We start from the raw sequence: 13,619 nt of genomic DNA, 5'->3' as shown, positions 1-13,619 counted from the left end.
ACAGAGGGATGAGTGTTTGAGATTGCACCACTGTGGCATGCCAGGCAGCTTTCAGCTTTTTGATTTGTGTGTTTGGACAAGCATGTCATCAAACGCCTCGACACGTATCAGTAAGTGTTAGCAGTGCACGCCACACCACGGCTTGAGTGTGAATTCTCAGCATTGAACATGAAATTTTCCCTCCTTCTAATCTTGGTTTCATTAGACAGCCAAAGCAAACACGCATACACACACACACACACACACACACACACACACACTACAGGAACGCCTTACAGATTTTTACAGACCCCTCATGAAAAGCCGAGACTCGTTCTTCATTTCAATGTTAATGACTAGCAGGATTGCAGGGAGGACTCTTTGGGGACAAATCAGCATTTCAGAACAGAAATGTAAAGTAGCAGACAAGATGCTTTAAGTGGATTGGGATCTCTAGTATTCCCTGTGTATCTTACAAACAAATTAGGGAATTAATTTCAGGTGGATAAATGCAGGCTCAGACATGGAAAAAAAAAAGAAGAAAGAAAAGCAAAATGCTACTCAGGGAGGTGCATTTTTAATTTTCGCCAAATGAATCATGAGATTACTCTGGTTTTAAAAGGTAATTAAGGAAGTCATCTAAAACGGATATACGTATTTATGCAACTAAAAGCCAGATCCAGCCTTGATGAAGGGGGATTTTGATGCTGTTGTATGTGTTGCGCTGCCCAGAAGTAAAACTGGTGCAAATTAACGTACCTGCTTTGGTTATGCAATGTCTCGTTTTGATGAATGTTGTCACAGGCAAGAATCATTTGCAGAGAAATTCAGCAATGAATAACACCCCTATTTCTGATAAGGGCTTCTTTGGATATGAAATCACAATCTGAAAGAGTGATTAATTAAGTTCTGCCCCTTCTGCAAAGGACATGAACAATATTGTCAGGGACAAAATTTAAAAAATATTCAAACGCAGTTTGTATCTTCAATAAGCTTTAAAATATTTCTATACATTAAGGATAAAGAAACATATATTCTGGAAACCAGAGAATTCACCAGAACATAGGAGTTTTAATCTAGTGCAGCCACTAAAAAGTCCCTGCTCTGTTATTGTAAGATTTTCATTTGAAAATACAAAAAAATAAAAAAAAAAAAAAATACTTCAAGCCTGGTTTTTCTGTCCCAAACAGTAAGAGGAAGTCCTGAAATTTTCTTTGGAAGTGTGTTTTAGTTGGCTTAGCAAACATGTTGATAAAAGGAGACAATGACAGCCTTTGGAGCCTCTCAAGCCAAGGCTGCAAATGGTGCTTCTGTGCCCTTAACGCCTTCATTTTCAATTAGTTTTACTGTGGACCAATCATTTCCCAGTGTACCACACAAAGCAGAACTGGATGTTACTTTGTGAGCTTGAGAAACTCAAAGTAAAAGTTTAATTAAACTCAATTTCGCCTGCAGTGTTTGTTGATGAAAACTTTCACATTGAGCGGCAGTAAAAAAAATCAAAAATAAAACTTCTCACAGTAGTTAAGGAGAATACTGTTATTATGCTCTTCTTTTCCTCCAGACAGGTAATTTAGCCAGACACGCTGTGCATTACATGTGTTGCATGAAGATTAGTCACTTATTAATCATTCTATGCGATCGCAATAATTGTTTGCAGGTTTATATCACTGCAATTATTACATTAGAGAATGTTTTGTTTATTTTTATTTGTACTACTTTGACCAACTATCTCCTGCTATATTCCCCTGTTAGCTTCAGCCACCAAAAAAGAAGACAATTAAAAATGTAGCTACTGAACTACATTGTTCATATTCTTGTGCCAAAGCTCATCTTTCAGGAATGAGTGACAGAATGCTAAATGCTTGTTCTACAACCTTGAAAGGCAGTAGGAAGTAAGGCTAGTAAGGTGTATTTGCATTAAAATAACGTAGATTTAAAAACACCACAGGAGCACAGCAGGAGGTCAAGATATTTTTACATAGCAGTTTTTCAAAATTGATTGATTTCATTCAAAGCAGAATAGCATCGTGCATTGCTAGTGTTGCTAAAATACAGTATAAAAAAATATTTAATCCACAGGGATTTTTAATAATAAAGTTGAGATTTGAAGGTTATTTTTGCCTTAATACACAAACCAAAAACACATTTTTTTCCCTCTTCGTTTGTTTTTTAAACTAGAACCTTTTACAGAATTAATGTTTTTTTGTGTGTGTTTTTTTTTGCACAACCAATGCACTAATGCACAACATGTGGGGGCAGGGCAATGTGGTATTATAAATTAGAGCGATCCCGGAAACCTCAAATTGTTAAACCATAGCCACAATCTGCCGCAGGCCAAGCCAACTTTATTCATAAGCACTTTTAAAAGAGAAAAACTGACTTATATAAAAACAGCTTCATATCAAAACATAAATCAAGTAAACGTTGTAACGCACAACTTGACAAATGAAATGAAGCCTCGGCGTAAATTCAAACTGGAAGACTCTTTAGCCCCAGCTGCATCATCCAATCGGCGCATCCCGCTAATCAATGATGGCCTATCAATGCTGGACCAAGACATGTCAGGCCAATCATCGACCATGCCCCAGTTGATAAGGACGTCCATCCAAGGCGTCTTCCGCTTCGCTGCTGCGCTCAACCCACCTCCACCCCTTCTCCACCTCCACTGACCTGGCTCTCCAGGCATACTTCGTTCACCGACCTCCACCACCAGTATTGGGTCCCGGGGGATGACATTCCTATCAGCATTGGGAATGTTCATCCGAGCTTATCGCAATCACAGCTCGATGTCCTTAGCCGGGGCCTGAGCGCCAAAGACTTAATTTATGCATGTCAATAAACTTTTCTAATCACTTTCTTTCTGGGTCTGAGTCTCTCCAGATTGAAATGACTCCTCTCACGCCGGGTCAGGAGTCCCAGACAAACAATAGTATAATGACTTTAAACTGCAACTTCCTGAAAGTTTAATACCTCATGATGCCAGTTACCATATCATCCCTAGAAAGTGTGTCTCTAAATGAAGGCATACAGGATGTAAAATAAACAGAAAAATAAATGTTTTAAACTTCAAAAGACTAGAAAATGTAGTCTATAAACACATTTCTATAGCTTCTTAAAATGCCTCTCTTTTACAGAAGAAAGCTTTTGCAGTAGCAGCCCGCTTCCTCCTCTTCCCTCCTCTGAGACGCCACTGCTAATTAAAAAATGCATAAAACATGCTGTGAATGCCAGCAAGACAATAGGGGGAAATAGTGAATTTTTAGTCTTGACATTTAATGTTCGCCTTGCATTATTCACACACACCCTTTGCCTATTTACCCTTTTCCACTAACCAAATCCGGGAAGGCAGGAGCCAAAGCAAGGAGCCATGTTCATATTGAATCTACTTTGCAGTAGAAGTAAGGAGGGGAGGTGGAGGTGATGTTCGCACAGTGGAGCGAGGGCATCCTGGTGGAATGGAAAAATCGACCACGTGTCACGCTTAAATAACATCTCAGACACGACAGGGTAACGCAAAGCTGAGACTTATGCTTATTGGATTTTTTTCTCTCTCTTTTCGCCTTTCCTGGTCTTAGCAGGAAAAAGAGAAGTTGTGCTGTGCTTGCACAAGAAAGGAGAGGCTAGAAGGATAAAAAAAAAGGGAAATGAGAAACATAGAAAAGGTTGGAAAAGAGAACTGGGGGGGAAACGAAGAGAGATGTATTGACAGAAGAATCCCTGAACAGAACTAAAGGGATCTCTCTGATGAACGCACAGGAACGTTCTCTCTAAAGTTCCCACCCAGCTGCTGAGTGACCAGGCCAAGTGGTAGGATAAAAAATAGTTTGACCTACAGACTTACTCAAGTCATTGCTGCACCTCTTGGGAGGGCAAGAATTATGAGAGTAAGCCTGTGTCCAATTTATTATTTTTTTTTTTTCTGAGTCAGAGAAATTTGCCACCTTCATTTTTTTTCCGTGTCAAAGACAGATGCACTGGAATCTGGCTGCTGAAAGTCCAACTGCTCAGAATCGTTCCTCGATTTATTTCACGCGTTTTCCTGTTTCGTCTAGAAATCAGAGCTAATACACTGGTGCAACGCTCTAAATTTTGGTTCTCTAAGGCCATATGCTACCAAGCACCTGGCCTGGACCCGCAGCAGAATTTAGAGCTGGTGGAAGACCATCAGCTGTATTCCTCGACCCCATATGTTCGCCACTAACCTTCAGTATGATGTTATGAGAGTCAGCAGCAATAGTCAGCCAGCTGCACACCTGCTCTCAGCCCCCTTTAGATTCATGTGTGCTCTGCACGTATCGAGACTAGACAGAGAGAGGTTCGGGAGAGCGTTGGATAAACACTGGTTGAAAAGCATTAATATTAACAAAACAGGATGACAGCAGCGAGCTTTGAGGTTAAGAGTAAAAGAGCAGACTCGTTCATGTTACGGATGAAGCAACAGAACGGAAAAAAGAAGAATAGACACAAAAGGCAGGCAGCATTTACATTTTGATAAAGGCTCAGTTTGCATATGAAGCAACTTATGCTGACCCAGTGAACCAGAGAACGGCAGAGGTCCCTGCACGAACGTTTACTAAGGTGACTTTGTTGCAACAGTTGGCATAAATAAGCTGTTTTCCATTTATTTAGTGCCATGAAATATCATCAATTTGATCAATATAATTGATGATCTGGACAATTTTTTTTTTTTTTGGTTTCCAGAAATCACAAAACAATTAAATCAACAGCAAAACAGTTATTGTTACAATTATTTTTGCCATATTACACTTTGTGTTACACAAAATCAAAAACATAAAAACACACTATTCTGTTGTGGTCTATGATATGCAAATGTGATCTAATGAATCTGGGTTTTCATTGACAAAAATAAGACACTTTCATAGAATCTACGGAGACTCGTTTGGTTCAAACTTAAATAAATAAAAAAAAACTGTTGTTAATGAGTAATTAGTCAACAAGCCATCAAAAATTGATAAATTTTTAAAAGCAAATTTATAAAAAAAAAATGTTTTAATGCGGAGCTTTTTTGTCCAAGTTTATTTGGACAGGATTTTTTGTGTATCTATTTTATCTATGTCTTCATTTCAAAATGGGGTTTTCTTTTGTTAGACTTGTTTACTTATTTTATGAACTTTTGATTTTTTTTTAACTCTCTTTTTATTTTAGGCTCTTTATACCTTTTATACTTGATGCTCTCATTTTCAAACGGGGCGAAGTCGTCTCTGAGGAGCAAGTCTCGTAGGGCAGCGCTTGGCAGAGTGCGTTCCCATCTGTTTCACACAAACCCTCTTCTATGTCTCCTCCAACCTTAATGACCAGTCATAGCAAAGCGTTCCCCCTCCTGAGCCCTATTTGGTCTAACTAGCATCATATCATGAATCAACTGGGTTCACAAAGTCAGAGGCGCAAATTGTTTAGTGGGCAATACAGAGAACATTGGAGAACTCTGAGATGATATGCTAAGGTTTGCTAATGAAACCGAGCAACATGATTTAACATCCAATTCCATTTTGGCCGGTGTCGTCCCAAGGTACTTACCCTGACAGAATTTGTTTTCCCTGCATTGGCACGGCACACCTCGCTTTCACTTGTAAGTGGGGGAGTTAAGCTATGTTCATGCGCTCTTATTTTGAAACGTCCAGCATTTCCAGGGTAGCCATGGCATAAATGCTGAAATTTGGAAGAAAAAAAACAACCCAACACTTCAAAAAGGATCCAGATAATATGTCTAGCAGAGAGGAAAAATCTGGATCATGGCTGCGCTGAGTCTCAAATAGTGTCTTCTGATGTAGTTAAAGAGCCTGGACCATTTATTCTTCAGAATATATCCAGATGTCCATCTCATAATTTCACCACCTGAGTCTTAGAGGAAGTCTTTAAATCATAATTTATGCTTATAGTCATGGGAAATGGTCGTTTTGCTTTTGCAAATGTATGTCTTTTTGACTTCAAAGATTATCCAAGTTTCTTTTCTTGAAAATATGTGAAATTAATATCAAAATGTCCTCCTCTTTTTCTGTCTATAATGGCTCATCATACAAATATGTTTCCTCATGCAAAAATTTATTTTCCTTTCCGCCATTGAACAAAAAGAAATTACAGGATTTTTCTATCAGCATAAAATTTGCTGCCAAGAAGAATTATTTCAATATAAATGATTACCCAAACACTGGTTCCTACCTTATTATGCAACGTTTAAATAAACCGTACGACACCAGGTCACAAAGACACTACATTAAGGATAATAGCATTTAGAGATTATGTTTTAGAAATGTGCAAAAAGAGAAAATAAATGTCAGTAAAACAAATTTAATCTATATGACATATATTTATAGCTAGATGACAAAATTGCAAAAATAATTTAATATTAACCAAAATATACATATATTTTTTTCTCATAATTGAGTGGCCTCAATGTGAAAAGGTTTCCAAGATTACCAGCTCCAGTTCAAACTAGATCATCTTCTGCCAGGAGAACCTGGCAGAAGATGCCAAAAATAACTAAACAAACACAAAAAAAATATCATGCAGCTAAGCTCAGATGTTTAAAGTCCAACTAAAATTTGCTGAATTGCATTTCAAGACACACAAACTTTCCACTGAGATAAATCCAATTTGCTGGAACACCAATCACGAGTTGGCTGACATGAGATTGATAAACAAGTTTTCAAAATAAATGATAAATGCTTAAGCAAATATTTAATCTTCCATAAACAAATTAAAATATCCCTGGGACTGTATTGAAATGCCAAGAAGGAACAAACAAAACAAAAAAAAAAAAAAACAGTAGCACAACCTAAATCCTGAACAACATCTCAGAATTTGTAGAAATAATTTTAGTAAATACTCTAAAATCAGCTTGATTAGATTGGATGGATCATAAAATCTGCTATATCGACGATGTCTGGGCTCAGCAGAACAGCACCAGCATGCATCTTACAGACCTCAGCAATCTGTTTGCACCAGATTGAACCGCATCAATTGATCTCCACCTTCGGTCCTTGAGGCTGGCTGAGAGTTTTTCTAAAGCATCTTGTTCTTGTTGACAAACGCAAAACTGGGAGGGGAAAAAAAAAAAACTTCATGATTAAAGCAGAAAAAAGGTTGATCCTGGAGCGTGAGCTAACCCCTGCATGTATCTCTCAATAATTTATAAGGCTCTCTCTCTCAAAAAAAAAAAAAAACCCACAGACAATTGGCATGCCAGGGCTCCTCCACCCAGAGTGCTTTTTAACAAAAACTTGTTAGAAGTCTCAGTAAAGAAAAAGGACTAAGGATTAAAAAGTGTGACCTGCAGTTAAAAAGTGTGACTGCATTAATGAAGTGAGAACAATAAAAAGAGTGTTAAGTTGCATCTGATTAAAGGCAGACCTAATTGGCTTTTCACAAGCTAACAGCACCTGCAGGGTGAATCTTGAACAAGCAGGTGGCGGCAACCGTGGACTGTGGGAGAAACTCTTTCATGCACGACTGACAACACATAAGCACATCCAAATTAGCGAGCAGCAAGGTCAGCAAGAAAATCTGTGCAGCATAATGGTATTAATGTTCTGAGATGCGCTGATGCCTTGTGGTAAAGCATTAGGAGCACTGCAAATTATATGTGGAGTGGGCCTTGTGTTTGCATGCGTATGTGCGCGTATACGCTCAAGTTTCTTTGCACAACACATGAGTGCATGCGAAGGTCCTATCAGTGTGCTCTCTGGCCAATTTCCAGCTTGACAAACAAACAGCCATATGGTCAATTAAGGATCATCAATACCCCTGTTAACATCTCTACCAGCTAATAATTAAGTAAACAGTAGCCTGTCAACCACATCCACTGCTGAAAGACATTTCACATGCTCCACCCACTCACTGGTGTTTGAGAAGCCAGTAAAAGCTACTTTTGCTCACAAACAGAGGCTCCAGGTTCTTGTTTAAACATCTTGACTTGCTTGCTTTTAATAGTGTGGCAAGCCTCAGCCAGATCGAACTGGACACCCAGTTAAACACATCTGCGCTTGGACACAATTTATCCTTCTTGCTCTTACGTAAAGATCAAAATTTGGAGAAAAAGTTTTAAAATTCTCACGATTGTTGAAATTTTCCCATTTTGCTTTGACTTCTGCGTCTGGCAACTATGAGCACTTTCAACAAGTAAAATATTCTTGAAAAATTAATGGTAAACTTGCTGCCAAAAATACTTTTTCGACCTTGCCTGAGGTAAGCTAATCACTTAATACACTAAAAGAAAGAACATCTGTTTAAGAAACAGCAACCCCTGAATTAAGAAAGGAAAGAAAAAAAAAAAAAATAAGTCAAGGAATTAAAACCTGGTTTTAATACATTGCCACATTAAATGTGCCCCTGAAAACCAGAATCAATAGAAATTGATTTTGGTCATTTGCAAACCTATTGAGGATATGTTAGAATTTTAAATACTCGATCGGTGATAATAAGAATATTGAAGGAGAAAAACTGTCAGTACCAAATATTTATGTAAATTAAAAATAAAAGTAGTAAGTAGAGTGACACACTAGTTAATAGAATGTCAAAACACCTCCTCAAATGTGCCTCTCTCTTTGTGCAATGAGAAATGCAGCATTTTACTTCAGAGAATTAACATTGTGTAAGTGTATAAGAGATGCCTCTGGGGCTCTTTAAATACTCAACATGCTATTTTTCAGCTATGTATACAATCATTTAGTGAAGTTTTCCTAAGGGTCTTAAAAGAAACACCTCATTGATGAATAAAGCATGCATAAGCGGACCATTTTTAGATAATAGCAACCGTCCACTGAATAAACAATTTAAGTTTCTTGTGTTTAACCTGAGCAAAAAAAACAAAACAAAACACTGAATCTTTGTAAAACACGGGTAAAGCTAAACCTACTGATTTAATGTTTAATGTGCTATGACAGGTTGGATCATTCATTAGCATAATAACATCCAGATAGACTGATTAAATATACACATTATTCTACTTTCATTCTTTCTTCTACTTTCTTCTACATGCAACACCATTCTTCAACTCCCACATTAAGGTTCCTTTTTTTTGTTTTTTTTTGTTTGTTTGTTTTTAATCTATTTTCACTCTCCCATACACATTTTTCTCCATTGACGGATCTGGTAATTATTCAACCTGCCTCATAAAGTCCATATATGAATACGGCAACATGGCCTTTATTAGTTGCAAGCCAGTTTAATCCTTTCCTAATAGGTCCACACAGAGTCAGCTGGGCTTCACTTGATATTCTGCCGGCAGCAGCAGAAAGCAAACTCTGGTAATTGAAAGGACCCAGGGGCTGCTACCGTACCTAACACACAGCAATATAGGAAAACCCGAGGTTATGTTTAAAACATACATGACTCAGTTATGCCACTAGATTCCAGGGTATGAATAATCTGCTTTCTAAGTCACAGTAATAAAGCAGAGTTTGTCACTCAAAAGAAATGCAGGGGATGGGTTAAAGCAAAACTCTGGGGCAAATTAGCTACATGTGAAAATCACAGAGTGTTTTAAGGAGGGGGGGAATGATTTCAGTTTCTCACAACGTAGCCAAACAATAGCAGAAAACAAACTGTAATCTTAATTATTCTTCATTATTCTTGAAGACGTTTTTATCATCAAACCAAGAGAAAAACGTTACTTGGTTGTTTTTATTCTTACCTTTAGGGAGTAATTATTTGGGTTTCCTGGATTTTAAAACTGTTTCCTTTTTTTTTTTAATCCACTTGAATTTGCATCTGCCTGATAAATCCATTAGAAAAATAAGTAATAGAAATATCCTGAAGAATCTATTGACCTGGCAAGTGTAACACACGCCCACCACAAATTTGGCCTTAATGGAAGAGTTTCAAAATGGAAAGTCTATAGTGAACGAAAGTTATTGAAAATCTTTTTTTGTAGTTTGGCAGAAGCAATGTGGCTTAATCTGCAGCCATTTGAAACATGGGGGTCTAGTCCAAAACACAACACCTGCTACAGGGTGCTAAAGATTTGTAACCAAGGCATCAGGTTCATATTCTGGAAGAACCATCAAAACACACAGCCACAGCTACAAAGATCTGAATTTTCAGGTGCAGAAATAGCTGATTCTCTCAAGAGGCTGAATGCAAATGCACGGCACGTTTTTCAGGGTTTTACATTTTTCTGCAGCTCTATAACTAAAACCATCAGTGAAGCCCAATTAGGTTAGCATTTCCACAAGACAAAATATAAAACTTGCAAATAAGTTAATACTTTTGAAAGGCACTGTAAGTACTAATTTTAAAAGCAGGTTATGCAGTTATACTCAATAAATACCGTAAATAAATATACGTTCAGATGAGGCCAATTTTGTCAAATAAAAAGTAGCTTTTGAAAGTAATCCTTAAATATTTTCCATCTGACCCATATTTGTGCATGAAGAATGCTTTTCTGTTACTAGTATCATGTAAAGATCTAATCTTAAATTTCAAGTTTTTATTATCTGCAAGCACAAAGTCATCTTTATTTAAAAAAAATAAATAAAAATAAGACTTTCACGCATCCAGTTGTGTTAGAGTAGTCTATATATTGTGTTTCACTTTGTGATAAAATTCCTGAAATAATTCAGCAGCATTCTAATTTATTAAATGGGTCTTTATATGAAAACATTACCTCGACAGCATAACTGTAACACAGCGTATAACATTGTCAAACATTGTCTAATAATTGTACCAGGTTTAAGCAGTTAAAGTCCAAATGTCATAAAGTTGGCCGGTAGAGTCCAGCTCTTAAATGCTAGCTGTCGGAAAAATAAAAGTGTGAACTTTTTATCCATTTGTACTAGGTTACAGAGGAGGAATAACTGCTGAATTCAAATGTCATGACATAGATGGCACTATCATGACGGGTAATTACTGAATCGCCCCAAGCTGATGCTAAATATACTCTGTGTTGTTTGAGACACACAAACAATGTTAACAAGCTCCGGGCAGAATCTTGCCAAGCTGAATAAAATCTGAACATATACAAAACAGTTGGCAGATAATTGAGTGAGCACTGAGCCTTATGTGGGTCATTATGCTTTCCAGTCTGGTCGTGGAGGTTCATAGGGATGGCATGCAATTAGCATTGGCCTAAATGAAGCTGTAAAGATTATTTCCAATATTACGCTGACAAAACGGCTCTGACCAAAAACACAAACTGGGCACAGTGTCACTGTAATAATGGCTAGAGTGACACGTTATTATGGAAAAGCTGATTCCTAACAATACCACCAACAGAGGCCAATCTGACAAACAAACATATCCATTAACGAGGAAGCAGGTGATGCACAACTGTTGCTGTGTGACATGTGGAAATTATAGTCGCACACAGGAGGGCTTTAGTAAAGCTCCATAGGTGTGCTATTTTTATTGCTTGATAAATGTTCAAGTTGACCTTGGACAATTATTTTATTGTGTCTGGTTGTTGTTTTTGTGTGTGTGTGTTTGTATTTATGTCATTAGCAGGGATTGGATAATTAGATAGCAGTAAAAAAGTTTCAGCTGAGACAATTTCAAGTTGACGGCGGTCTAATTGCAATATTTTGAAATAAATAAATAAATGATCTGAATCATGACACCGTAATATTTAAAGTGCATTTATGACTCATTTGGGACATAAGCTGCAGAGTTTGACAGCAGCAACCAATAATCAATTACATGGTCACTTCTGCCATCTGCCAATAACCCCAAATTGACAGCAAGTGCTGTTAATGGGCACAATTGCATCATTGTGATCCTATTGTACATGACAGAAATTCATAGATACACACACAGCAAGCTGTTTAGTACTGATGACTTAGAGTCGTTACAAACCTCACTGACAGTCAGACATTCATGGAAAAGCCACGGCCAGAAATGAAAAGCTTTACACATGATCTCAGTCTATGCTCATAAAACGCCGCACTTCTCTCACATTCTGCAAATAAATATGACAATTTAAATTGTGTCATTTAGTAGAATAGCGGTATTTTCATTTATTGATCGAAGTTGAAACAAAATGTCACATTACTGTGAATTATCAAATAGTAAAAATCTAACAATTTCACAAGAGCAAAAACTACAGATTGGTTAGATCAGTCCAAGTTTATAGAAATATTCTAATGGGAAATTTATTGCCATATTGAACTTATACTAGGCTCTTTATTTCAAACACTTCATCTTTCAATACTTAATAGCTCGGTTGGGGAGTTATTGTGAGGCTCTTTTATTTCCCCCCCAATATTTCTCAGTTGGTGAAGATTTATCCCAGGAGCGCCTCATCTGGTGAATGATGTTTAACGTATTACTATGAGTCTCATGTATGGCGGCACATTCTTCAAACTTGACACCTACGTTTGAGACTCTTATTTTGAAGAAAAAAAGGAAATAGCTCTTGAGTTACCCTCTTGTGGTGATTAATATTAATCTTCATAGGGTTAGCCAAATCCTTGGCAACAAAAACAACAAAAATCCCTGGTATGCTTAAATAATTTTTATACATAGTATAATTCATCTGCACTAAACGGCTTTTGATTTTAATTAGCTTTAACTGCAACTAATAATTTCTAATTCGAAACATTAAAACAAATTAAATACTGAACTGAATGATTCTGGATAGAATTTCTTTAAAAGGATGTTTGAGATGCATGAATGCTTTACCTTGTCTCTGAAAAGAAACTGGTGAGATTTTTAATGCTTTATTGCACTTTGACTAAGCCTATAACTGAAAGTATGTAGCCTGGGATATTCTACTTGTTTTAATTTAACTGTATTGATGCAGATTGTCTCATTGTGATCCAAAAAGATCCCTTTTACTAGAGAGACGTGTTTCATTGATTAGAGATTCCTTCACACAGTTTGTATTTTGTCAGATTTGGCACTATATATGCTAAAAACGGCCATTCTTAGTTTTGCCCCAAATATGGCTTTTGACATCTTTTTTCTTAATACGCAGCGTCTGATCTAGTGAGCTGCGTCATTAAATGCATAAGCTGCTCTAGCTTTGAATGTAACACCGCATGCAGAATAAACAACGTAACAAAAGGGATTTGATATCTAGATTGTGTTAAAATAATTGTATTGAAGTTACTGTAGGACAGTAAAACAAACCTGCACCAACATAACTTAAAACATAATTATTGATTAAATACATTATTTCTAAACAGGCAGGGTGTGTTTGTGGAAGGAAAGTCAAAGCTTGTAAGTTCTGTGGAAACAGCAAGATCGAATCCGCATGCTCATGCTTCGAGCAATCTGTCAGAGACATCTCAAAGTCCTAAGTTTGTGAAAAGAAGACAGCTGGACTTCCTGTTGTTTTGCTTTTCAAACTGCTCTACTACATAAGCCAGAAACTCCCCTCCGGTTGTTAGAAATACAGAAATTCAAAGCACCGTGCATGAAAGCTGCTCTCAACGGTATTAGATGTTTTTTGCTTTTAGGCAATAGACATATCTAAAATTGTAACCTTAGTGCCATATATTTGTGCTATCTCTTTCACAACATATACCCAAATAAGACCGAACAACAGACACTGATTACTAAAGTAAAAAATAATATCATTATGTCGAATTCTCAGTAGTAACTTTCAGTGGTTTGACTTGTAGTGTTTTAAAAGAACATTCTTTCATTTAACTTGGTTTGGGGGAGGCAGAAAAACCTACTGA

At 37.1% G+C, this 13,619-nt stretch overlaps 1 protein-coding gene across 2 annotated transcripts in view; it reads right to left on the bottom strand.

Annotated features, from left to right (window-relative positions):
- The window catches only part of brinp2 (bone morphogenetic protein/retinoic acid inducible neural-specific 2), a 184,329-nt gene that overhangs the window by 102,464 nt on the left and 68,246 nt on the right, over nucleotides 1-13,619 (bottom strand). The window contains exon 1 of one of the 2 annotated variants that reach the window (XM_055033143.1): nucleotides 6,927-7,017. The exons of the other annotated variant lie outside the window; for it this stretch is intronic. The gene's annotated coding sequence lies outside the window, so the exon portion shown is untranslated. Of the gene's footprint in view, nucleotides 1-6,926; nucleotides 7,018-13,619 lie in introns of those variants that run through there. 2 annotated transcript variants of the gene reach the window in all.

This window comes from Poeciliopsis prolifica, unplaced genomic scaffold, assembly GCF_027474105.1.
Source record: "Poeciliopsis prolifica strain line A6 unplaced genomic scaffold, Auburn_PproV2 SCAFFOLD008, whole genome shotgun sequence".
NCBI lineage: Eukaryota > Metazoa > Chordata > Actinopteri > Cyprinodontiformes > Poeciliidae > Poeciliopsis > Poeciliopsis prolifica.
This window is presented reverse-complemented; position numbering and strand designations above follow the sequence as displayed.